General features: G+C 37.6%; 1 long non-coding RNA gene across 9 annotated transcripts in view; it reads right to left on the bottom strand.

Annotated features, from left to right (window-relative positions):
* LOC110260189 (uncharacterized) overlaps positions 1-26,751 on the bottom strand; it is a 335,979-nt gene that overhangs the window by 277,016 nt on the left and 32,212 nt on the right. For 6 of the 9 annotated variants that reach the window (XR_014839654.1, XR_002343031.2, XR_014839657.1 and 3 more), the window contains one exon: positions 24,884-24,993. This is a non-coding gene — a long non-coding RNA (uncharacterized LOC110260189). Of the gene's footprint in view, positions 1-2,195; positions 2,308-8,646; positions 13,726-24,883; positions 24,994-26,751 lie in introns of those variants that run through there. The other 3 variants (XR_014839663.1, XR_014839649.1, XR_014839672.1) reach the window with 2 other exon arrangements.

The raw sequence follows: 26,751 nt of genomic DNA, 5'->3' as shown, positions 1-26,751 counted from the left end.
CACCCCAAGATCCTCTCTACCCTTTTTAAATTAAATGTATCATCAACCAGAATCTGAATTTTTAAACCAACCTACCAAAAGTTATACCTATAGAAACTGTACTTGAATCTTAGCCTCCAGGATCTAAGCCTGGAGAGATGTATCCAGAGTGGCTAGATGCAGAAGAGCTGGAAGCGAACTTATGTAACAATCAAGGAGGGAGTCGAGAGCTTTGCCAAGAAACTGTGTCAAGCGTGTTCTGAAGGAACAGAGCAAGACCACCAAAAAGGAGAATGTGAGGTGAGGTCAAAAGGTAAGGGGAAGAGAAAGACAGGAAAGTCTAAAAGATCAGGAGGTAAACCCTCCATATGGAACAGGGCAAGCCAGGAAAGAAGGAGGATGGGAATGATGAAAAGATGCCAAAGTTCCCATTTCAGTAGAGCCAGATGGCTGAATGTGGCACAAAAGAGCCAGTCACGCAGGGCCAAATTGGTTCAAACAAATAACACTGGAAAAAAGAAAGTCAGGTGAAGGTCAATAAATGTTTACAAGAAAAAAATTTTTTTAAATATGGCTGATTCTCAGTGCAGAATAAAGATAAAATGAAGACATTTTTACAATAGGAAAAAGAACTCCAAAAGCACTGACCATTAGCAGACATGCACCAAAGAAATTCTGAAGAGTGATCTCAGACAAAAAGGAAACGGTCCCAGATAGAAAAATAAAGATATAAGAAGGAATAGAGAGCATCAAGAAATTGTATATTGGTTAAACTAAATGATTATGAAAGAATATAAAATGGTAGAGTGAAGCTCAAATCTCAAAAAACACAGGATAAAACTGAAGGAACCTCAAGAAAGTCAGTGAAGGGAGATACCAGGATGAGAGCTATACTGGAAGGAGAAAGAAATTAGTTAAGATTGGAACAATGTCATACAAGAGTCACTTTGCTGTACAGCAGAAAATTGACAAAACATTGTAAATGAACTACAGCAATTTAAAAAATGATACAGGTCCACACTGAAGACTCTACGATCATGTCTCCTTTTCATCAAGAGTTGAGAATGCGGAGTTCCCGTCGTGGCGCAGTGGTTAACGAATCCGACTAGGAACCATGAGGTTGCGGGTTCGGTCCCTGCCCTTGCTCAGGGGGTTAACGGTCCGGCGTTGCCGTGAGCTGTGGTGTAGGTTGCAGACGTGGCTCGGATCCCGCGTTGCTGTGGCTCTGGCGTAGGCCGGTGGCTACAGCTCCGATTCAACCCCTAGCCTGGGAACCTCCATATGCCGAGGGAGCGGCCCAAGAAATAGCAACAACAGCAACAACAACAACAACAACAACAACAACAACAACAAAAAAAAAAAAAAAAGAGTTGAGAATGCCTTGGTGAGGCAGTCTGAACTTTAATTATACTTGGCTTCTCCCAACTACGTGCTGAGTAAGTTACGACTCCCTACTCCATGCCCTGCAGCCTAGATCAGCTGAAGATACTCAATTCACTCCATAGAAGTGTTCTGCTTCAACCTGCTCCTGAGAACTGAAGGTAAGCTCCAACGCTTAGCAGCAGTGCTCAGCTTAGAAGCCAAAAATAAAGAGCCACTTACCCCCCTCTCATTTTCCTGCTAAACATCTAGAACCTAGCTCCCAATAAAGTCCTGCTTGCTGACCCAGCTCCAGTAAGGCAGCCCAATGCTTCCCAAGATACACTCAAGACCACACCCAAAGACTGCACCAGGTGAGGGACCTTGGAAGCTTTCAGAAAGGCTGAAGTCCCATTGTGATCACACAGTTCTGGTCACTCATCTTCTGCCAGAAGCCTCTGTCTCATAGTGGCGGTATTTTCCTTTCTCTGCACAGCTAGGTTTGTGCTTGTCATAGAATTTATATATATATACCTAATTGGCAAATCTATAAAGAAGCATAAAAGAATGATCAAAACAAGGCAGGACAACGGTTAGTCTGGGAGGTGGTGGGGGGGAGATAAGGAAGGAGATCACAGAGGGTTTTATGGTATTGGCAATATTTTTCTTTCTTAATCTGGTCAAGTATGACTGACTAAATGAACACATGAATAGTCACGTGTCATTTTACTGTAAATCTTTACATCATTCCCGTAAATTCTATAAACAAACAAAACTAAAAGTAAGAAAAGTCCCTTGGCTGCTTTACATGTCCATTTCCCTCTCACCAATCCAAACTAACAGTACTTAGTATTTACCCGCTGGAACTTCTCCTTCTACCATTATGGTCAAAACCAGTACCATTCCAGTTGCCTGGAATAATAGTTTCCTTATTTGTCTCTCTGCTTCTATCCCGCCACATTGTGTTTTCTGGAAAGAAAAAAAAAAAAAAAGTGTGATCCTTTTAAAGCCTAAATTAGATCTTGTCACTGATCTGCTCAAAATCTCCAAGGCTCTTACCCAACTCAAAGAAAACTGGGAGTTCTTACCATGTGTGGCAAGGCCCTAAATGACCTGGTTCTGTTACCTCTCTGCTTTCATCTGCTGGTTCCCCTCTTCCATCTCCAGCCACACTGGCCTCTGTGTTGCTCCTTGAATTCACCCAGACAACTCCTACCTCAAAGACTTGTTTTTTCATCCTATGGCCATACAGCTCACTTTTCACTTTATTCAGATTTCAGATCAATGACTTATCAGAAAGGCCTTCCCTAAACATACATTCTGTTTAAATATTATTCCCCTGACCTGCTTTATTTTTCTTTTTAGAACTTATTAACACCAGTCCCATGTATTTATTTGTTTATTTCTTTATTATCTTTTCCCCATAACTACAACATAAGCTCCATAAGGCCAGAAACTGTCAGTTTTGCTAACACTTGAATGATGGGGAGCAACATGTAATATTTGTTGAATAAACGAAAGGTAATCCTTTATTTACACACCTTCAATCTCAGCCAAATTTCCCCCAAAGTCCTAAGTTTACTGGGCTTTCTCATTGTCCATTTGGGTTCTTACAAATGATCACCAAAGGAGAATGCCAGTATAGCAAACAAATCACTTTGGGAAAATAATTGCTAGTGTACAAAAGCAAGGGAATATAGAAATATTGGTGAACTCTGGCAAATTCAAATCTGAATTATGTGCCTAAGATTAAAAAAAAAGTATAGGAGTTCCCATCGTGGCGCAGTGGTTAACAAATCCGACTAGGAACCATGAGGTTGCGGGTTTGGTCCCTGCCCTTGCTCAGTGGGTTAAGGATCCGGCGTTGCCGTGAGCTGTGGTGTAGGTTGCAGATGCGGCTCGGATCCCGCGTTGCTGTGGCTCTGGCGTAAGCCTGTGGCTACAGCTCCAATTCGACCCCTAGCCTGGGAGCCTCCATATGCCGCGGAAGCGGCCCAAAGAAATAGCAAAAAAAAAAGACAAAAAAAATTTTTAAAAAGTATAAAAAATATAGTTTAAGAAAAGAAATACAACTGTGAGCCATGCATGAAACGTAACGACTTTAGTTTAAATCCACACCTCTAGGAAAAAAGGCTATTTAACTTACGGAATAAAAAAAGACACACCCTAAGTTACATCAGGCCAATAACTATACTTAAGTGGCTATGAAAATAAACAGAGAAAAGGATACAAAAAGTATTTGACATTTAAATCACTACCAATTTTAATGTATTTAATTGAAATCATAGACTGTTGAAAACAAAATGAACTTTAAGAGAAAGATTCACAGACACATTGGGAAATAAATCAAAGTTAATGCTACTTCGAAACTTCTTCTTCTTCAAAACATTTGTTTTATATATTTTTGTCTTTTTTCTTTCCTAGTAGAAAAATTCATCCCTAATCTAGAGTTAATTGGCTTTTGCTAGCCCAAAGATCTTAAGTTCTGCTGAAAACAAACAAGCAACCAAAAAAGAAGCCACTAATGCAAATCAATAGTTGACAATAATTTTATTATTTATTTATTTATTTATTTATTTATTTATCTGTCTTTTGTCTTTTTAGGGCCACACCCACAGCATATAGAGGTTCCCAGGATGGGGATCTAATCGGAGCTGTTGCCCCCAACCTACACCACAGCAATGTCAGACCCGACCCACGTCTCTGACCTACACCTCAGCTCACGGCAATGCCAGATCCTTAACTCACTGAGAGAGGCCAGGGATCGAGCCCGCAACACCATGGTTCCTAGTCGGATTCATTTCCACTGTGCCACAATGGGAACTCCAACAATAATTTTAAACTTTTTTTTTTTTTGAGGTTAAAATCTTTCTTGACGTAACATGTCTGGATTGCAAGAACTATTTAATACCTTGATTACTTTTCCATTACATTTCATTATTTTGACACAGGTTAGTCTGAATTTTGCCTTTTATCTAGTATTTTAAAAATTCAGGTTTTCCATCAGAAACATAAAATCCATTATTATCATTTAGCCACATTCTTTCCCCATGTAGTGCCTGTTTAAGATTTTTGAATATTGACTCTATAAAATTCTCCATTAGGAAAACTGGACAAATAGCTTTTCATCTGTCTCTTAACACTGAAAAAGATCATTGTCTAGGGTTAGTAATAAGGTAATGTATGTATACTTTTCAAAAAATAGCTCTTGGCTGCTATTGGGCATTAGTTGAGATGAGTGTCTATGAGTCAGAAGACCTTAATTCTAACCCTGCCTCTAGCAATGACTGGTATCTCTATCACTTTGGAAATTCATTTAAGTTTTGTGTATCCCAGTTTTTTCTCATCTGTAACAGTGCTAGATAAAGACCAAGGTGGGCTCCAGCTCTGAAACTGAGTCTGCATACAGTTGCTTTGCCTGACATGACTTGACACATTCCTAATCTGAATCTGTACTGTTATAAATACATGTGCCAGAACAACCGAGCTCCAAAATACCTCAGCAAAACTATCAGAACTGAAAAGATAAATTCAACTTCCATACTCCACTTTAAAAAATGAATAGAGCAACTAGACAGAAGATTAGCAAGGAAATAGAAAGTTTGAACGACACTACAGACCGACTCAACCTAACATATCTATTGAACACTTCATTTAACAATAGAAGAATATCCATTCTTTTCAAGTGCAGATGGAATATTCTCCAGGATAGATCATATATATAGGCCATAAAACAAGACTCAATAAATGTAAAAGGATTGAAATCAACACATGTATGGCCACAATGGAAGTAAATTAGAAATCAACTTCCTTTTGTCACACCTCAAACAACCAATGAGTCAAAGAAGAAATCACAAAGGAGATGGAAAACATTTTGAGATAAAACACAACACACACACACACACACACTCAAAACACAACATACCCCCACACACACTACAGCATAACATACCAAAATGTATGGGATGCAATGAAAGTAGTGCTCAGAATAAAATTTATAACTGTAAATGCTTAACTCAAAAATGAAGAAAAATCCCTAGTCAGTAACCTACACTTTTACCGTAAGAGACTAGAAAAGAAAGATTAAATTAAACCCAGAGTGAGAAAAATGAAGGAAATAATAAATATTAGCATAGAAATGAGTAAAATAGATAATTTAAAAATAGACAAAATCAACAGAACCAAAAGTCAGTTCTTTGAAAATATCAACAAAGTCAACAAACCTCTAGGTGAAGTGACTAATAAAAAAGAGAAAATACTCGGAGTTCCCGTTGTGGCTCAGTGGTTAACAAATTCAACTAGGAACCATGAGGTTGAGGGTTCAATCCCTGGCCTTGCTCAGTGGGTTAAGGATCCAGCATTGCCGTGAGCTGTGGTGTAGGTTGCAGATGCAGCTCGGATCCCATGTTGCTGTGGCTCTGACATAGGCCAGCGGCTGCAGCTCCAATTCAACCCCTAGCCTTGGAACCTCCATATGCCACAGGAGCCTCCCAAGAAATGGCAAAAAGACCAAAAAAAAAAAAAAAAAAAAAAAGAGAGAGAGAGAGAGAAAGAGAGAAAATGCTCGAATTGCTGAATCAGGAGTGAAAAGGGGGACATTATTTAGTCTTACAGAAATAAAAAAGATTTTAAGGAAATCCTATGAACAATTACATGCTGACAAATTGATAACTAGGTGAAATGGATAAACTCCTAAAAAGACACAGTCTAAGTAAACTGAGTCAAGAAGAAATAGAAAATCTGAACATAGGACAAATCAAAAAATTGAATTATAATCAAAACATTTCCCACAAAGAAAAGCCCAGAACAAAATGGCTTCACAAGTAAATTTTACCAAATGTTTAAAGAAGAAAATTAACACAAATCCCTCACAAATTCTTCCCAAAAATAGGAAGAGGGGAACACTACGAGAATTATTCTAAAACCAGACAAAGATAGCACAAGAAAACTATAGACTAATATTACATTCGAAAATATAAATGCAAAAATTCTCAATGAAATATTAGCAAGCTGCATTCAACATATAAAAATGATTATACACCATGACAAAGTGATGTATCTGAGAAATGTAAAACTGATTCAGGAATTCCCGTCATGGCACAGCAGAAATGAATCCGACTAGGAACCATGAGGTTGTGGGTTTGATCCCTGGCCTTGCTCAGTGGGTTAAGGATCTGGCGTTGCCATGAGCTATGGTGCAGGTCAGACGCGGCTGGGATCTGGCATTGTTGTGGCTCTGGCATAGGCTGGCAGCTACTGCTCCAATTAGACCCCTAGCCTGGGAACCTCCATATGCCACGGGTGTAGCCCTAAGATAACAAAAAGACAAAAAAAAAAAAAAATTTGATTCAATATATCAACAGATCAATGTATTACACTGTATTAATAGAATAAAGGACAATTTTTTTAATGCTCATTCAATAGACATAGAAAAGCATTTGACAAAATCCAACACCCTTTTGTCACTAAAAGCAAAACAAAAAACAAACAAACCAAAAAACTCAACAAGGAAAGGAAATTCCTCAACCCAATAAAAGGCATCTATGAAAAACCCACAGTTAATCATATAGTCAATGGTAAAAGACTGAAAGATTTTCCCCTTAAGTCAAAATGTCCACTTTGGCCTCTTGTGTTATTCACGATTCTAACTGGGGCAAGCAGACCAGAAAAAAGATATGATGCTTTCAGATTGAAAAGGAAGAATTAAAATTACATGTATTTCAGATTACACTCTTGAGTATATTAAATCCTAAGAAATACACACACACAAACTTTTTAGAGCTAATAAATGAGTTCAGCAAGGTTGCGGGGTACAAGATTAATTCACAAAAAGAAATTGTATTTCTCTATACTTCCAATAAATGGAAAATAAAATTTTTAAAATTTCATTTATAAAATCTCAAAAGAGGGAGTTCCCGTCGTGGCGCAGTGGTTAACGAATCTGACTAGGAACCATGAGGTTGCGGGTTCGATCCCTGGCCTTTCTCAGTGGGTTGAGGTTCCGGCGTTGCCGTGCGCTGTGGTGTAGGTCGCAGATGCGGCTCGGATCCTGCGTTGCTGTGGCTCTGGCGTAGGCTGGCAGCTACAGCTCCGATTCCACCCCTAGCCCGGGAACCTCCATATGCCGCAGGAGCGGCCCAAGAAATGGCAAAAAGACAAAAAAATAAAATAAAATAAAATAAAATAAAAATAAATAAAAAAAATAAAATAAAATAAAATAAAATAAAATCTCAAAAGAGTATAATACTTAAGAATAAACTTAACAAAAGAAGTGTAAAATATACACTTTGAAAAATACAAAATATTTAAAAGTAAAGAATACCTAAATAAATGGAAAGATATTGTGTTCATGGATTGGAAGAATTAATAAATACTATTAATGGAGCTCCTGTCATGGCTCAGTGGTTAACGAATGCCACTAGGAACCATGAGGTTGAGGGTTCGATCCCTGGCCTTGCTCAGTGGATTAAGGATCTGGCGTTGCCATGAGCTGTGATGCAGGTTGCAGACGCAGCTCCGATCCTGCAACACTGTGGCTGTGGCATTGGCAGGCAGCTACAGCTCTGATTGAACCCCTAGCCTGGGAACTTCCATATGCTGCAGGAGCAGCCCAAGAAATGGCAAAAAGACAAAAATAAATAAATAAATAAATACTATTAAGATAGCAATACTCTCCAAATTAATTCAGCACAATCCTTATAAAAATCTCAGCTACCTTTTTTGCAGAAACTAAAAGCTGATCCCAAAAGTCATATGGAAATACAGAAGACTCATACTAACAAAAAAAATCTTGAAAAATTACAGCAAAGTTGGAGGACTTATTTCTCTCAATTTCAAAGCTACAGTACTTGACACAAAGCTATAGTAGTGACTTTTGCGTGGTACTGGCATAAGGACAAACAAATAGATTAGTAGAACAGAATAATGAGTCCAGAAATAAACCTAAGCAATTATGATCAGTTGATTTTGACAAGAATGCCAATCATTCATGGGGGAAAGAATAGACTTTTCAACAAATGGTGCTGGGACAACAGAATATCCACATTTAAAGAATGAAGTTGTACCTCTATCTCATACTACATACAAAAATTAGCCCAAAATGAATCAAAGACCTAAATGTAACAGCTAAATTATCAAACTCTAGAAGATAACACAGGACTAAATCTTCATGACCATGGATTAATTCATGGTTTCCTAGCTATGACACCAGAAGCACAAGCAACTAAAGAAAAAATGTATAAGCAGAATTTCATCAAAATTAAAATATTTTACATCAAAGGACACTATTAAAAGTGAAAAGATAAAGCATAAGATAGAAGAAAATATTTATATTTCATGTCTGAAAAGGATTTGGTTTCCAAAATACATAATGAAAGACAATCCAATTAATACACGAGCAAAGAATTCGAATGGGCATTTCTCTAAATAACATATATAAATAGCCAATAAACACATGAAAAGATGCTCAATCTCCTTAGTCATTAGAGAGATGCAAATCAAAGCCATGAAATACTACTTTATAACAAGTAGATGGTTATATAAAAAAATAAAATAACAGTGTTGCTGAGGATGTGGAGAAACTGGAACATTCATCCAGTGCTGGTGGGAGTTTAAAATGTTGCAGCCACTTTAGAAAATAATTTGGCATTTCTTCAAAAAATTAAACATAGAGTTACCACATGACCCTGCAATTGCACTTTTAGGTCGATATAGCCAAGAGAACTGAAAATACATGTCACATAAAAACCGGTACATAAATGTTTATAACAGCATTATTTATAATAGCTAAAAAGTAGAAACAACACAAATGTCTGTCAATGAAAGGTTAAATAAATGGACTATTACTCAGTCTTTAAAAGGAATGAAGTACTGGTACATTCTACAACCTTGAAAGAAGACAGTCTCAAAAGGTCACGGATCATAATAATTCCACTTACATGAAATGTCCAGGATAAGCAAACTCATAATGACAGAAAGTAAATGAGTGGTTACTTGGAGAGAGAAGGGGAAGTGGGGAGTAACTGCTAATGGGTCCAGGGTTTCTTTTTGGGTTAATGAAAATGTCCTGGTATAAGTGAGGATAATTGGACTGAATATATTAAAAACACCGAATTGTATACCTTAAAAGGATGATTTTCATGATGTGAATTAAACCCCAATTTTTAAAAATCTGAATCTAGAGAGTAACAAGTTGTGTAAAATGGACTGTATCTTCAGTGATACATGCATGCAGTCCAGGTAAAGTAGAAGAAGACAGGTGGAGGTCTATCACTTTAAAAATGAACAAAATCAGTATTTTTCCCCCTTCTGACAGAAAAATTCTTATACACCCATGACAAGGAGGTTAGTGACTATTTCCAGAACTGATGCAGACTGTGAAAAATGAAGTGCCTAGTGCCTAGTGCCATTTGTGGTTTTAAGACCAAGAAATGCAAGGTGTTTCAATTCCTAGATCACACTGTTTTATTAAGCAAACAAAAGTCAAGGCATAGTTATGTTTAATTTTAAATCTGCACCCCTCCCTAATCAGGCCCTCTAGCCAAAGACGTGCTGTGACATTTTTCCCCTGTCCTAGTTAGCACAATCTTTTGAGGTGAGAAAAAGCATGTCACTGAAAAAAAAAAAAAAAAAACCAGAGAGAGAGAAAAAGTTAAAAAAAAAAAAAGGTTTTGTATTTAAAAGACTCTACTTTGATTAAAAAAAAAAAAAAACTTTGAATAGTTTTGCACTTTTACTATGGAGAAAATAAATACTATTTCAGGATATCAGTTACCTCCAGAGAGGACGGGAGGGGGAAGTAAAGGGGAGGCTTCTCTCTTTAACATTATGTTTTTATAAGCATATATAGAGAGCCAAAGCATTTACATTTGTTTAATTCTAGTGATAGATAAATGGGCATCTGTTAGTTTCTGAACTTTTCAAAGTGTCTGAAATATTTCAAAATTTTAAAACTATCTTAAAATTACTTGATATTAAAAATATGATAGATTTGTCACTGGAATAATATTTTCTCAACATGAACACATTTTATGCTTTATTTTATTTTTTCTACTGCTGTCAGCTGGCAGAAAGTCCTTAAAAATACCCTCGGTCAGTCATCAAACATTTATTCAGGACCTACCATGGTACCAAGTGCCAAGTGCTAGAAAAGTTGCTCAGCGAGACAAAGATAATAAGACACAGTCTCTATCCTCAAAAAGCTCTCATCTTAGTGGATAATTCAGACAGAGGAACACACGATCCCAATACAATTTAGTAAGTGCTATGAGAGATATACGCACAGGAGACATGGACTCCGAGAAGGGAGTGAAAAAACAAAATCAGTCACATACACTCATGATTCTCCCTAATGAGTTAACAAACACCAGATACATCAACCCTGGGGGAGGTGGGGGTGGTGTGGAGAGACAACAAAAAAGTATTTATTTTATCTAGCGTAATGACACAACCCACTGAATGGAGGCCACAAAACTATAATTTTTCCCCCTGTAATTTTTTAAAGCTTCAATTTTATATGTTTATTTTAATCAAATGCATTTAGCCAGCTATGAAATTTCTGCATACTTATTCTAAGGAAACTTTTGTGGCTAGTATGTATTTTTTTTACTACACGGAAGTCATCGTGCATGAATCATTTCATTAAATCTTCATAAAGTCTCTGGGAGATAGGTGCTATCAGTATTCCCATTTTACAGAGGAGAAGACTGAGCCTCAGTGTAACTAGAAAACATGTTCAAGTTTGTAGTTCCAGTTAAACAGAGCTCTTAATGATTTGTCCATGCTACATCATGTCAGTTATATAAGGGAAAAATAAAGATACATAGAACCCTCTATTAGCACAGAGAATATTTTCATCGTGATGCTTAGAATTCCATCCAATTTTAAAAATGAAAAAAGCCCTTGAAATTACTTGGCTTATTATATCGTAGTAACAGAGTGTTTATATATTTAATCTTAGCTCTGTAAAGTATGCAAAGGGAAGTCAATCTAAAAGCATTCATTTTCCATGATGAACAAGTGGATTTGGTTCTGGTCAATTAAAATGGTCTGTCAAGGCCTCTCAACAGGATGGTGACTGATGTTAAGAAAGAGTCCTTATTGAAACCTACAGACTGCTTTATAAAGAAAATGCACAAGGATATCATTCCCCCGTGGTATTTGGATTAGGGGGACCTGGTGCCATTGGCAACCAGCAGGGTATTAGAAACAAAAAAAGAAAAGGCATGTATTGTTTGGGAGAGATTTGCCACTGAAGAGACCCTTATCGGAACCACTTTGTTCCCAAGGCTGGGAGGATTTGCCGCAGACTCACCAAATAAGAACACAAGCACATCATCCAAAAGAAAAACATATCAGAAACTACCCAGGAGCCCAGGAGGCCAGGGAAATCGCCACCTCAGAGTGAGAGTGCAGACGATGATGGTCTGAACCACTCTAACTTTGTGAGATGCCAGACTCCTTGGACCACAGGGGCCAAAGCTTCAGGGCTGCCAAGAAACACAGAACTGTTGACATTTAGATGAAGCCTGAAAGAAAGGGGCAGAGCTGCTATATTTTTATTGTTTTAATGGGTTTTAGTGCTGGTCTGGGCTAAGTGGGCTCCTGTGATTCTCGGTGACCCAGCCACCTAATGGACTACATAGCCACGAGAACCCTTCCTATCCCATCAAGTGTGAGAACAAATTTGGTTGATTCTTCTCCAAAGAGATCTTGGCAATCACACAGCAGGTTGTGCCTCTCCCACAAAGGCATCTCCTTGTATTCAGTGACCTTTGTTTCACCCTTTGCTTCCCACCTCTGCATGCCTCCCTTGGATGCTGTGCTACATACGACATTGCTTTGTGGGCTCTCAAGACTTCTTCCATTCTTTGTTATTCGACTGAGGCTATGGGTCATAATGACAGTGATCAGCCACAAAGAGGTCAGGCCAAGGGTGAAGGTGCATCCAACTCACTGGTAATTCACTTCATTGGAGACAATGCAAAAAGCAGGAATTTTAACTGGATGTCCTGGATTTGAAACTTACTTAGCTTCCCTCTTTTCCCTTTTTTTAGAACACGAATTAAACAGAAGGCTAAATTTTGCTAGAGTTTCAGAAAGCAATCCTCAAACAGTGAATTACCTAAACACAGTGACCTATTTATTCATAGGGAAATCTATAGAACTCTAAAAAGCATAAAAGCACTATATGTGAAAATGCTACAGCATTGTGAGTTAAAAATTGAACTGAATATATAATTTACATTCCCTGTTTAAAATTCTGAAGCCTACCAGGGATAATTAAGGTCAGAATCTGATGGTTCTTAGTTTGTCCAATAAGGACACAATTCAGAAAATGATGATTTGCATGTTCGACAATCTCAGCGGAAATAGGGCCCCCAAGTTTAGAGTTTCTGAGAGAGCTCTTCAGTCATGGCTTAAGATTCCATGTGGTTGGAGTTCCCGTCGTGGCGCAGTGGCTAACGAATCTAACTAGTATCGATGAGGACATGGGTTAGATCCATGGCCTTGCTCAGTGGGTTAAGGATCCGGTGTTGCCGTGAGCTGTGGTGTAGGTCACAGATGCGGCTCGGATCCCGAGCTGCTGTGGCTGTGGTGTAGGCCGGCAGATAAAGCTCCGATTCGACCCCTAGCCTGGGAACCTCCATATGCCATGGGGGCGACCCAAGAAATAGCAAAAAGACCAAAAAAAAAAAAAAATTTCATATGGTTGTGATAATTCCAAAATGGAGGAATAAATCAATCCGGATGAAATTTTGAAAGATGCCACCAAGTCTCAATGTTTCAAAGCCAACACTTCCACTGCTAAATCATTCCTTCTGTTTTAAAGGAGTGATTATTTGATTGGCAGTGGGGGTGGAGAGAAATGTTTCACCAGTAATGCACATGGGCACCTCATATCCATGATTATATATAAAAGAGGATGGGATCTGGGAAAAACCTCCAGATGCATTCAGACACACAAATCATCCAGAGGAGGGGCTTACCCCATTTTCTCTTGAACTCTAGTAGGAAATTTCCCATGCCATAATTGTATTTGTTAGAGTGCAATGATCAAAGTCCATAAATTCCTCCATCCATCCCCATTCAGGGAAACCATATGGCTTTACTAGGAGAGTCACTGGTGTGTCGTATGCATGATTAAATACCCATTCGGGAAAGGAACACTGGGGAGAGCAAAGGCATTTTTAAAAAGAGACTAAAAGCATGAATTCCAAGAGACATGTGGATATATGGTCTACTCCTGTGAGATCTAAACATGTAGGTCAAGACAGAAAACATACTGCGGTATGATCATGAAGGGAAAAGAGGAGAGATTCCTGGAAATGAAGGTGATTTCTCTCAGCAGCTGTGTGCACAGAGCCACTTAGGTCTTCATCAAAAATTCTGAAAAGCAAACACGGTCATTCTGAAGTCTATCAATTATCAGACACGCCTATGATCTTGTGCTGTGTTTGGTTGTGAGGAAAATGACATTGGTAAAAAACAAGAAAGTAGCATTTTCCCCCTTTCTGACTGGTGAAGATTAGAAAGTTTGATAATTCCCAGAGTTTGTGCAAATGAGAGGAAATAGAGTTGGAATGGGTAAGTAAGATATTGGAAATGCTTATTCATCAAATTTTTTAATTTGCATAAAAATTTTCAATTTGCATTAAAAATGACCCCACAATTACATGACTAGGCACAAGAGACAAAAACATATACATACCTATGAGTATCTATTGTAGCATTTTTTTAATCTAACAAAACATGGAAGAAATCTAAATATTTAACAGTAGAGGAATGACTAAATGAATCTGAATAATCCATTCAGTAGAAGGATATGCAGCCAGTAAGAAGAGGGAATAAAGTAAATCCACCCATTTCTGTATTCAAAAAAACATGAGTAAATATGAGTCTACTCGTAAAAACAAAGAGAGAGGAAAGAAGGAAAGAAGGGAAGGGAAGGGAAGGAAGGAAAGAGAGAGAGAAAGAAAGAAAGGAAGGGAAAGGAAAGAAAAGAAGAAAGAGAAAACATTAAAGCATAAGGTACATATGATAAATGATTGTTTCTAACAAACAGTAGAAATAACAGAAAATTTCTGAAAATTTCCATAAGAAATTGTTTTTAGTAAAAAAAATCCCCAAGAAGTGAGAATTTGAGGAGGAAATGATTTTTACTTTTCATTTTATACCCTTTTGTTCTGTTTGATTTTTTCCTTTAAATAAGCAATGTAAACATGAAATTTTAAAAAGCTAACTTGTAATATAGCATCATCTATAGCTCAAAGTTTCTGTTTTTCCTAAATAACTTTTATTGAAGTAAAATTTGTATATAATAACATTCACTGCTTCTAAGTAGCAATTTGAATTATGACAAATGTATACAGTCATGTAACTACCATCATAATAATGACATAGAATATCTCCATCACCTCTGAAATTTGCTCCTGCCCCTTTACTACCAATCCCACAACATTATCCCTGGGTCCTAGAAACCACTGATTTGCTTTATTTCACTAGTTTTGCTTTTTCTAGAATTTCATTTAATGTAATCATATAAAATTAAATTTTGCTTCTTTTTTTGATTAGCATAATAGTATTAAGATTCACCTATATCGTTATCTGTATCTGTAGTTTAATCCATTTCACTGATGAGTAATATTCTATTGTATGCATATACCATTGTTAACCCAGTTACCAACTGATAGACATTTGGGATCATTCCAACTGTTAACTATTATAAACAAAGCTGCTACTCTAAGTTCAAGTATAAATTTTCCTGTAGATGTATATTTTCATTTTTCCTCAGTAAGTACCTAGGAGTGGAGTTATAGTGAAACATGTTAACATGCTACATTGATTTTTCTCTATTTTCTTTCATTGATTTCTGCTCTAATCTTTATTATTTCCTTCCTGCGCTTACTTTGTATTTAATTTTCTCTCATTTTTTTTTAATTTCTTAAGGTAGAAACTCAAGTCATGGATTTGAGAATTGTCTTGTGTATTTAATAGAAATTAATGCTTTAAATTTTCATCTAAACACTGTTTTCATTGCATCCTACATATTTTGGCATATTGTGTTTTAATTTGTTTTCAGTTCAAAATAATTTCTAATTTTCTCTGTGATTTCTTTCTTCATCCCACAGGTTTTAAAAAATTGAGTTCATTTTCAAATATTTGAAGATTCCTCAAATAGATACCTACCTATTATTACATTCTCACTTAAAATCATTGCGATTAGATGATGATTTTTAATTTTATTAAATTTGGTTTATGGCCCAGAATATGATATACCTTGGTGAATATTCCATGTGTATATGAAGGGAATATTTATTCTGCTGTTGTTGAATAAATGGTTCCATAAATGTAATTAGGTCAATTTTGCTGATCGTGTTGGTCTCCTTTTCATCAATGACTTTCCTACTTATTCTATCAATAAAGAAGACTATTAAAATCTCCAACTATAATTGTGGTTTATCTAATTCTCTTTACATTTTTATCAGATTCATTTCATATATTTCGAAGCTCTTTTATTATGTACATGAACATTTATGCTTATTATTAAGTCTCATGATGAATTTACCACTTCGTTCTTATGAAATATCTCTGCTTATTCCTGGTATATTTCTTATTCTAAAATTTACTTCAATATTAATATAGTGACTCCAAATTTTTTTTTGCTGAGGGTCGAATTGAATATATTCTTATATTCTTTATAACATCTGTATCTTTACATTAATTTGTATTTCTTATAGATGATATATAGTGATATATATCTTAGTTTTCTTAAATCTGACAATATTTGACTTTTTTTTTTTCACTTTTTAGGGCCACACCCACCACATATGGAGGTTCCCAGGCCAGGAGTCAAATCAGAGCTACAGCTGCCAGCCTACACCACAGCTCACAGCAACGCCAGATCCACTGAGCAAGGCCAGGGATTGAACCCGCAACATGCACAGGGTTTCATGTGGGCTTATGTGTTCAGCTTCTTTGGGTGAACACCAAGGAGCATGATTGCTGGATCATATGGTAAGTATATGCTTAGTTTTATAAGAAACAGCCAAACTGTCTTCCAAAGTGGCTATTCTACTCTGAACTCCCATCAGCAATAAATGAGAGTTTCTGTTGCTCCACGTCCTTGCTAGCATTTGGTGTTGTCAGTGTTCCAGATTTTGCTCACTCCAGTAGGTATATAGTGGCATCTCATTGTTGTAATGTGCATTTCTCTGATGACATAGGTAGTGGAGCATCTTTCCATAGGCCTGTTTGTCATCTGTATAGCCATATATAGGCTTCTTTAGTGAGATGTCTGCTAAGATCTTTGGCCCATTTTTTACCTGGGTTGTTCATTTTCTTATTATTGAGGTTTTTTTAAGATTCTTATTTTTTCTATTGTAGTTGCTTTACAATGTTCTGTCAATTTCTACTGTACAGCAAAGTGACCCAGTGAATGAATATGTACATATTCTTTTTCTCACATTTTCCTCCATCATGTTCCAACATAAGTGACTAGATATAGTTCCAAGTGCTATACAGCAAGATCCTTATTGCTTATCCACTCCAAATGTAATAGTTTGCATCTACTAACCCCAAACTCCCAGTCCATTCCACTCCCTCCCCGCCCCCCGCCCTTGGCAACCACAAGTCAGTTCTCCAAGTCCATGAGTTTGTTTCCTTTCTGTAGATAGGTTCATTTGTGCCATAGATTCCAGATATAAGTGATAACATATGGTATTTGTCTTTCTCTTTCTGATGTACTTCACTCAGTATGAGAGTCTAGTTGCATCCATGTTGCTGCAACTGGCATTATTTTGTTCTTTTTATGACTGAGTACTATTCCATTGTGTATATATACCACATCTTCTTAATTCATTCCTCTGCAGATGGACATTTAGGTGGTTTCCATGTCTTGGCTATTGTGAATAGTGCTGTGATGAACATAGGGATGCATGTATATTTTTCAATGAAAGTTTTGTCTTGATATATGTCCAGGAGTAGGATTGCTGGGTCATATAGTAGTTCTATATTTAGTTTCCTGAGGTACCTCCATAATGTTTTCCATAGTGGTTGTACCATTTACACTCCTATCAGCAAAGAAGGAGGGTACCTTTCCTTCACACCCTCTCTAACACTTGCTTTTTGTTGACTTGTTAATGATGGCCATTCTGACTAGTGTGAGGTGGTACCTCATTGTAGTTTTGATTTTCATTTCTCTAGTAATTAGTGATGTTGAGCATTATTGAGTTTTACAAGTGCTTTGTATATTTTGGAAAACAATCCTTCATCAAATGTGTCTTTTGCAAATATTTTCCCCCAGTGTGTGGCTTGTCTTCTCATTCGCTTCACATTGTCTATCACAGAGCAGAAATTTTTAATTTTAATGAAGTCCAGTTTATTGATTATTTTTATTTTTTTGTGGATTGTACCTTTGGCATTAGATCTAAAAAGTCATCACCATATCCAAGATTATCTAAGTTTTCTCCTATGTTATCTTCTAGGATAGTTTTGTATTTTACATTTAGGTCTATGGTCCACTTTGAGTTTTTTGTGAAGTATATAAGGTCTGTGTCCAGTTTCATTTTACTGTAGCTTTATAATAAGACTTGAAGTTGGGTAGCATCAATCCTTCAACTTTTGTTCTTCTCCTTTCATATGATGTTGGCTACTCTGGGTATTTTTGCCTCTCCATATAAAAGTTAGATGCAAGGACACTACAAAATGCTCATCTATAGGGATTTAGGTAATTTTAAATATTTTCCTAATCCATCTGTTTACAAAATTTTCTGATCCGATATGCACTACTCAATTAATAAAATACCTTTTAAAAATATATCATTGAAAATATATTTTCATTGATAATATACTATCAAAAATACACTATTGAGTTTATTCCATTGGTTTTTATCTGTGCAAAGTTTACTTTCTACATTGTTGTGTTGTAGTTTTTCTGAGTGATAACGAGCTCTGGGATAGATATTTGCATATTTGTCTCTGTAGTCATAAAAGTTCATTATCTTTTAAAAGGATTTAAATAAAATGAAAACATTTTTTTTAACCCACAAAGTGTGATTTCCAGAGCTCTTCTTTCCTTTGTGCAGATCCAGATTCCTATACGGTATCATTTTTCTTCTACCTGAAGGAAGTTTAAATTTCCTTTAATATTTCCTGTAATGTAGATATGCTGTTAAAATTTTTTTCTCAGCATCTGTATGTCTGAAAAAGGCTTTATTCCTCCTTTGATTTCAAATGATCTTTTCACTGTGCAAAGAATCCTAGTCTGACAAGTTTTTTTCTTTCAAACAAGTTAAAAATGTTGCTCCACTGACTCTTGACTTGCATTGTTTTCAATGACAAATCAACTGGTACCTTTATCTTTGTTCCTCTGTATTTAAGAGGTCTTTTTCCCACTACCTGCTTCCAAAAATGTCTCTTTAATGCCAGTTTTGAGTGATTTTAATGTTATTATAATCTGCCTTGGTGTAGTTTTCTTAATATTTCTTCTGCTTGTCATGGAGACTCTTGGATCTATGGATATACAGTTTTCATCAAATTTAGAAATTTTTCATTGATTATTATTTTAATATTTTCTTGCCCTTCCCTTTTTACATCTACATTAGATGACTTGATATTTTCTCACATTATGTCCCACATGTGATGAATGTTTTGTTCACTTTTTCTTAGTCATTTTTTCTTTCTGTATTTCCATTTGGATACTCTATCATCATGTCTTTGAATTCACTTGTCTTTTTTAATTTTTGTTTTTATTTATTTTTTTGGTCTTTTTGCCTTTTCTAGGGCCGCTCCCGTGGCATATGGAGGTTCCCAGGCTTGGGGGTCTAATCGGAGCTGTAGCCGCCAGCCTACGCCAGAGACACGGCAACGCGGGATCTGAGCCACGTCTGTGACCACCACAGCTCACAGCAATGCAACGCCAGATCCTTAACCCACTAAGCAAGGCCAGGGATTGAACGTGCAACCTCACAGTTCTTAGTCAGATTCATTAACCACTGTGCCATGATGGGAACTCCTGAATTCACTTGTCTTTTCTTTTGCAGTATCTAACATGGTGTTAATTACTTCCATTGTATTTTTTATTTCAGACTTGTATTTTTCAACTCTAGAAAATTCACTTTTGTCTTTTTTATATCTTATATCTCCACTACTCATTGCCTTCATGTTGTTTTTTATCTTTTTCAATTTATAATTGCTGAGGGGGGGTTATGGCCACATCTGTGGCATATGGAAGTTCCCAGGGTGGGGTCAAACTGAAGCTGCAGCTACAGGCCTATGCATAGCCATGGCAATGCTGGATCTTAGCCATCTGTGACTGTATGCCACAGCTTGCAGGAATGCCGGATACTTAACCCACTGAGCAAGGGCAGGGATCGAGCCCACATCCTCATGGATGGCAACTCCCTAAAAATTGTTGTTTTGGAGTCATATTTTCCTGTTTCTTTGAATGTTTGATTTTTTTTTTTGCTTTTTTAGGGCTGCACCCATGGCATGTGTTAAGTTCCCAGGCTAGGGGTCGAATCGAAGCTACAGCTGCTGGCCTATGCCACAGCCACAGCAATGCGGGATCTGACCCATATCTGTGACTTATACCATGGATCACAGCAACACTGGATGCTGACCCACTGAGCCAGGCCAGGGATTGATCCCTCATCCTCATGGATACTAGTTGGATTCATTTCCACTGTACCACAATGGGAACTCCTCTGATTATCTTTTTATTTGTATGACAGACCTAGCATATATTATGCTTTTAGATGATGAATTTTGTTGTAGTCTTTTAATATTACACAGTTTTTCTGGGGCACAGTTTGAAATCATTTTGATTCTATTGGTGCTTACTTTTAAAATGGTTTGGGTATGGAGTTCCTGTCGTGGTGCAGTGGTTAATGAATCTGACTAGGAATCATGAGGTTGCAGGTTTGATTCCTGGCCTTGCTCAGTGGGTTAAGGATCTGGTGTTGCTGTGAGCCGTGGTGTAGGTCGCAGACGCGGCTCGGATCCCACGTTGCTGTGGCTCTGGCATAGGCCAGCGGCTACAGCTCCGATTAGACCCCAAGCCTGGGAACCTCCATATGCCACGGGAGCAGCCCTAGAAAAGGCAAAAAGACAAAAAATAAATAAACAAATAAAATGTATCAGGCTAAGTCCAGAGTAGTCTTTAGTCTACAACTAATTTGGTCCTTCTAAAGAATTCTACATAATGCCCCAGGCATTGGGAGGTCTTTCTACTCCCACTGATGGAAACCTGAACAATTCCTAGTCGGTCTAAACTCCAAAGAATATTCTACCTACTCCTTTACAATGGTTCTTTTCCCAGCCTGAATAGTTTTTTATATGCATGTTCATAAAAGTATTCAGTTAAAGGCTCGAGGGAACCCCTCCGTAAATCTCTTTGAATTCTTTCTCATTTTGTAGTTCCCTCCTTTCTGGCATATTTCTCTGCAAATCCTAGCTATGTTGACATTCCTGAACTGCAACTTTATCTTCTTAATTCAGAAAATTATGCAGGCTCTCCTTGGATTCCGTGCCATAGTTTGCAGCCTAGAATCTCTCCCAAGCATTAAACTGTGGAAATCGTGTTCTACTAATTGCGCCCCTTCTCTCAGGGATCACTCTCCTGAGCTGCCTTTGACTATGACTAAAAACCATTGCTTCATATATTTTCTCTGGTTTTTTAGGATGTACATCCAGTCCCTTACTCTATAATGACCTACATAAAGATTTATAAAATTTGTAAACAATAGGAATACAAAACACAGATAACATCCAAAACTATCTGACTAAAACTTTACTTTTTATGAGACTTCAAAACTGTAGAGTGTCCTTTTGGTCATATTTCTAAGAAGCAGTTATCATACATTAGAATTCTGCAGAATAAGGAGTTCCCATTGTGGCTCAGTGGTTAATGAATCCAAGTAGGAACCATGAGGTTGCTGGTTCGATCCCTGGCCTCGCTCAGTGGGTTAAGGATCCAGCGTTGCCTTGAGCTGTGGTGTAGGTCACAGACGCGGCTCGGATCTGGCATTGCTGTGACTCTGGTGTAGGCCAGTGGCTACAACTCCGATTCGACCCCTAGCCTGGGAACCTCCATATACCTCGGGAGCAGCCCTAGAAAAGACAAAAAAAAAAAAAAAAAAAAAGAATTCTGCAGAATAAAATTGAATGTATATAAGCTTCTGAGAGAGACTATTACATCTTTTCTCCACCCCCTCCCCATTTCACTATCATCCTTGGTGAAACCAATATCTACAGAAAATTGCTGCAATTCTCTATTTTCACAATACTTCAAAGTGTTGATTATTTTTTACAAGCTTGTCAGATCCATCCTCTGAGTTTCTCTGTTTCTTCCTACCTTCTGTTTAGATTTAATTAAAGGGGTCCTGGAAGGAGATCCAAGAGTAGAAGGACTCCTTGATCTCATCTTCATACATCCTTTTCTAGCCAAAGTTTTGCCAGTAGCTGCATTCCATCTAGTTATGGCCAAAGAACAATACCTCTGCCATGGCTAAGTAACAGCTAAGATTCAATAACACCACTCCCTCTGCTTGGTTCCTCAGGCCTAGGGATGAAAATAGCTTGGCTTTCTGTCATTCCTGAATGTATCACCATCCCTTTTTGGGTACCTGCTCACACCTTTAAACAATCCCTTTATTAAAATCTTTCCAAGTTATCCTTATGCTTATGTGGGTCATTTTTTTTCCTGCTAGGACCTCCACAGCCCCAGGCCAAACCATTATTGCTTAATCTTTGAAATAAACGCAATACCCCAATCTTTGACCACAGCTTCCTACCCTTTCAGTTTTCTACTTCTATGACTCTTAATCTATCTTTCTCCATTTCTGTGCCGGATCCCTCCCTCTCCTGCTTTTCCCCACATTTCAGCCTTTTTCTGATTTCTTTTCTCCCCAATCCAGCCTAGATTCAATAGTCTTTCACTTCATCCATCTTTATGTTCTCCCTTTTATAAAAGTTCTCTCCATTTCTAAGAGTTCTGACTCCTCAGTCTGGTGTTCAAGTTTCTTAAATACCCTGGGCCTTTCTTTGTCTACAAAATGAAGAGTTGGATAACCTAATCTCTAACTAGGAGAGTCATTGCCCCTAACCAGGTTGCTTTTGAAGGTAAAAACAAGGAGCTGTTGACTCTCGCACTAAGATAACAGGACAGTCCCAGTGAAATTGGGCATGTAACCATCTATCTCTGTAGCCTCTTCTATTTCTAAAACATATTACACACATTAAAACCAGAAAATAGATCTCAGTTTTTTCTGGAGTCATGAGCTTGCTGTTTATGATATTCTGTTTAGTAAATATTTTTTAATTGGAAAAATCAAAGATAAGAATATGAAATCAGAGGCATAGAGGTAAGGATTGTGAAGTGTGAAGACAATGCAAGAAATGATTCAAAAATACATGTTTCCTTGCAAATCTCAGGCTTATCAGACAGTTGCCCTCAAGGAAAGGCCCTGTTTTTTCTAATAAGCAAAGAGAAGTGAACCCACAGAATAATCTACCCATTTGGGTATAAATCTAATGCCCTCTTGCCTCTTGTCTCTTTTCTTCCATTTTCAGTTTTCAATTTCAAACCCCACAGAAGCTGATGCTCTGCCCGGTGCTACTTCCTATCCCACAACAAAAAGGCTCTTCCGACTGAATAGACATGGTCGCCATGGTAGCTGGGGGTCATAAACTCCTGAGCTGTGGGTCTTGGCACAATTCCATGCATTATCTGCATCCTGGTGCAAATCAGTCCCTTTATCTAATTAGTAGCCTTACAAATAGCCACCTGCCCCAGAGCTTAACCATTAAAGATGCAATATTGCTGAATAGCTTGAGACAAGGGGTGAGGATAACAGAAAACTGAAAGCTGATCCTAGAGAGGCCCTTCTCTCCTGGCTACAGACACCTGCAAGCCCTGGCCCACCCACATAGCAGAAGTTCAAAAGGAGACCGGCCAAGAACAAATTGCTTCTGTCTTTTTTTTACTGCTTACCTTGAGTGTCTCCTGATCTACTAGCCTCCCAGAAGGTGGGCCTGTTGACTTATGGCTATAGGATTCTGCTTGACCATTCCTGCTCAAGTACCAAGCTCTTCTGTGCCTTAGAGCTTCCTACCTAAAATGCCCAGCCCTGTTTCTATTTCTAGAACTTTGACCAAATGCCCTGGCCTGATGCAGTCCACACCCTGGTCTGCATATTTTAGAACAATCTCCTGATTCTCCTGAAATACTGGATCCTTTCTAACTTGTTTAAATGTTAAAATTTCCTTGTACTAATGAAACATATTCCAGACGTATCCAATATTTGTCATCTTTTTTTTCTTCCAGTTAAAAAAAAAATATATATATATATATATTTTTTTATTCATTTACTATATAGAAGCAAATATCTTCCTACATTCATTCTATAAACAATAATAAATACAAACTGTTAAAAGGTTGAAAACAATGCATTCTGAAGGTGTACAATGCAGTGAATCTGACTTCTGCATCCTGGGTTAAATTTCAAAAATGATACCAAGTGCTTGGGATGGATAGGGGTAGAAGGATGACAGGGGACCCCCAGCTACTATTTTACTATGGTGCCACATTTGTGTGTTTCTATCTGTTATGAAAGCAAAAGAAGACTCTAATACAGTATATCCACCATGCGCTTCTAGAATTAAAACAGACTGAAAACTCACCCAATAGCTCTTTTTTTCTGGGTGATATTTATTCCATATGTGCAGAGCAAATACATGCCTTACTGTAATTTTATTGTCATGTAATGATTTCAAAATTTCTTGTTCTTTATTATTGTGCCATGTGTTTATGAGCATATACATCTAATAAAAGCCTATTAAACTAGGAAATGATTATCTTTACTGTGCTGGCAAGGGTCAAACACAAAAACTACAGCAAAAAACGTAGAAGTAGAAAAGCTTTACTCTTTTCATCTATTCTTTTGCTGATGCAAGCTATGATCTCTTTTGTTTTACTATCCGATTAGTTACTCTAGTTTGAAATGATAGTGAGCAACAGGGTTTCTCATACTTCCCGAGACAAGCTCTTCCAGAGGCTGGCAGATCTGACTGATATAGCCTTCTTGATATTCAGATACAGTCTCTTTTCTTGAGGTTCCCATTGTTCCTATTTATTAATTTATTTTTTAAATAAAATAGCTTCAGGGTCTCTGAAAAGAAGTCAGTGTTTTGAATCTGTGCAAGTAAAGATGAAGCCAGGCCAACATTCCCTCCCTGCCCACTGTGACTCCCCAGGCCATTCCAGGAACAACCAGATTAAAGAGTTATGCTCTGAAACGAAGCCTAAAGGTCATTACCAAGGTTTCCTTTGAGAAAGGGAGAAACTACAAACTTAAAAACAAGAGTTCGCTTTATGAAAAATTTTCACTTTTCTTCTCCAACCCTCTTAAGTAAATGTTGCCGAGCAATCACCACAGTATTCCACATAGATGGAAATATTCTTAGGTGCATTTATCTCTTTGGTCATTTCTAATCATTCTTACTCGGTGTTCAATTGTAATCTTATTAAACAACATTCAGTACTTACAGAGATGATCTCTTCCTGGCACATGATTGCCTGCTCAATGTCCAATTTCTCTCCAGACTTTAAATTTCATGACGACAGGGACAATTCATTCCTTAGTCCCCATTCCATCCCTGTGACAAGATGTTTATAATAAGAAGAAAGTGTGCCATGACCTCTTTACTGGGAAAAAGAGTAAGGTAAAACTCTATGGCTTTTGACAACTATAAAGTAGCATTGATATTCTTAGCAACCTCAATAATATAAACCAGTTCATTATCAATTAATGAGCAAAAGTAGTGCCTGGGCTTTGAAACACAATGGGAAAGATATGTTTGCTGAACCTATGACCCCAAAAGTTAAAGAAAAGAATTTCCCAAACAACCATTATTTCGAAAGGATACCCCATTTGAAACCTGCTGAGTTATTCAGAGGAAGTTGTAGAAACCTAAATTGCATCGTTCAGAAACACCTGAGACAGCCTGAGATTTCTCACTTACATGGTCTTTGGTATCTACCTTTTGACTTAAACTTCCCAACTTGACAAATTTATCATTACGATTAATACAAAAAAAAAATTTTTTTTTCCTCCAAATAGTCTCATCCTCCTCTACAAACCCCACAGAAGATACAGTAGAGAGGGCAGGAATGCAAAGTAGGTCTGTGGTTTGGACCTGGCCCAAGCCAAACTGAATTTTTCTGAATATACGTAAAACTGTCAGCAAAGAGCACCACAACCTAGAACTCGAACAAAGAGAAAACTCCATAGCCCTCTGAAGTCACTGGTTCCATGAGTTGTTTTAGGGAGAGGGCACACAACCACCTGTTTAAAATGTGTCCATCCAAGCTCCAGCAAAACCTCTTCATGAGCACAAAACTGGAATGATTTCCCTTTCTTTATCGCAGGTGAAGTATGCATTCTTCTGAGCTGCTCAGTTTTGAGAGAGCACTTGTTGGACTTATTGATTCTCATATCTGCTCTGAGTCTTGCAGTATAGGGCCCTACCCTCATCTTAAAAGAAGGTCTCAGGAGGAGAGTCGTGGTATAGTGGAAATGAATCCGACTAGGTTTGAGGTTGCCAGTTCAATCCCTGGCCTCACTCAGTGGGTTAAGAATCCGGTGTTGCTGTGAGCTGTGGCATAGGTTGAAGACATGGCTCAGATCTGATGTTGCTGTGGCTATGGTGTAGGACAGCAGCTGTAGCTCCAATTGGACCCCTAGAGCCTGGGAACTTCCATATGCTGTGGGTGTGGCCCTAAAAAGCAAAAAAAAAAAAAAAAAAAAAAAAAAAAGAAGGTCTCAGGAAATTGCTATCTAAGACCTGGGATTATAGGATGATCAGAACCTGAGATTAGCAAAGAATCCTAATTCTTCCCGAAGCATCACTTGACAGAGATAGCCTAACTAGTGGTATGGGGTCCCTGGCAGAGGTGTATGTAAAGGGGAAAAGGGAGGGAGGATGGAGACAAAGACAGCTCCCAGCTCAAGACTGCCCATCTCCTCTCACTCTGGGATAACTAACTGGGAAAACATAAGATAAGTGAGGACTTCTCCCCTCACGTGTTTATTAAGGTCTTAAAGAGTAATTCTCCACTGACTATACTGATTCATTTATTTATACCTTAGGAACATAAATTTAAGATGACATTAAGGGCACAGGAAATAAAAAACAGACAGGGAGCACAGATGTAAACAACTTTAAACATCAGAGTCCTCGTGTCTGCTTAACTAGTTGTGTGAATATGAGCAACTTAATTAACTTATCTAGAAACTATTTCCCCATCTTCTAAATGTGACAGATGAAGCCAAAAGTTTTTCAGATTTCTTCTGGCTTTATAACTATATGATTCTCTGTCCTTGGTAATGAACTTTGTGAATGCTGTAGGTAAGC

Source organism: Sus scrofa, chromosome 1 (assembly GCF_054392235.1).
Source record: "Sus scrofa isolate SSC_HxYL_T2T_F1_AM1 chromosome 1, Sscrofa_HxYL_maternal_Yorkshire_Landrace_v2.0, whole genome shotgun sequence".
Lineage (NCBI taxonomy): Eukaryota > Metazoa > Chordata > Mammalia > Artiodactyla > Suidae > Sus > Sus scrofa.
The sequence above is the reverse complement of the archived record's forward strand: the minus strand, read 5'-3'. Positions and strand labels throughout refer to the sequence as shown.